Source organism: Pinus tabuliformis, chromosome 3_2 (assembly GCF_031772625.1).
Source record: "Pinus tabuliformis cultivar Carrire ecotype Pingquan chromosome 3_2, CPIR1, whole genome shotgun sequence".
Taxonomy (NCBI): Eukaryota; Viridiplantae; Streptophyta; class Pinopsida; order Pinales; family Pinaceae; genus Pinus; species Pinus tabuliformis.
In genome coordinates, this window is record NC_142302.1 from 622,518,365 (window position 1) to 622,519,431 (window position 1,067).

Sequence of the window (1,067 nt, forward strand, 5' to 3'; positions counted from 1 at the left end):
TGAAGCAATTTCACATTCTTGGGGCGAATCTGAAGCTCGGCTACTGTGAGATACAGTATGAGAATGCACCGGCTTCCTTCAAAATAAATGTACATAAACCTAAATCGTCGGGGAAATGTCGCCGTTGCCCGGGATCGAACCCGGGTCACCCGCGCAATAACCAAGAAAAACATACGACGAAATGCAGCAATTTAGCATTCTTGAGGCGAATCTAAAGCTCGGCTACTGAGATACAATATGAGAATGCACGGGCCTCTTTCAAAAAAATGTACATAAACCCCTTCAAAACCTGCAACACAGTGTAAAAGGCGCCGTTGCCGGGGATCGAACCCGGGTCACCCGCGTGACAGGCGGGAATACTCACCACTATACTACAACGACTTGATGGTCTCTATTAGTTTGATTCATATTTATCTTGATGGTCTCTATTAGTTTGATTCATATTTATCAAACTTTTGTGTAGAAACAAATACAGATACCATACTTCAGATTCAGAGTCAGCTACAGAGACAATATAAGTAATACATAGGAACTTTAGATCCAGCCAAAAAGGGGAATCAAGCCCGATTCATACGGAAAAGGGAAAGAAGATATTTTAGCTGCACCAGCCGGGAATCGAACTCGATTTATACGGAAAAGGAAAATAAATATTTAGCTGCACCAGCCGGGAATCGAACTCGATTCATACGGAAAAGGAAAATAAATATTTAGCTGCACCAGCCGGGAATCGAACCCGATTCATACGAAAACGGAAAAGAAATATTTAACTGCACCAGCCATGAATCGAACCCGAGTAATCCGAAAAAGCAAAGAAAAACTATATTTTATCTGTATATAAAATTTTCTTCCCTGTCTTTTTTCCCACGGCAAGAAAAACTCCACATTATCTACTTGTTCTTAAATAATCCGGTTAATAACTTTATCCGTACATAGATTTTTCTGTCACTTTCTTTTAATGTACGGAATTTCCGTCACTTAATAGAATGCACATACCGATAAGGAATACAATAATGTATCAAACCCATAAGCCCTTCGAAAGAACTCCATTTGACAAATAAGAAGGTACG

General features: G+C 39.9%; 1 non-coding gene across 1 annotated transcript; it reads right to left on the reverse strand.

The window, feature by feature from the left end:
* Window positions 1-309: 309 nt before the first annotated feature.
* On the reverse strand, window positions 310-381 carry TRNAD-GUC (transfer RNA aspartic acid (anticodon GUC)). The gene has a single exon. It is a non-coding gene; the product is annotated as a tRNA-Asp (tRNA).
* Between the last annotated feature and the right edge of the window lie 686 nt (window positions 382-1,067).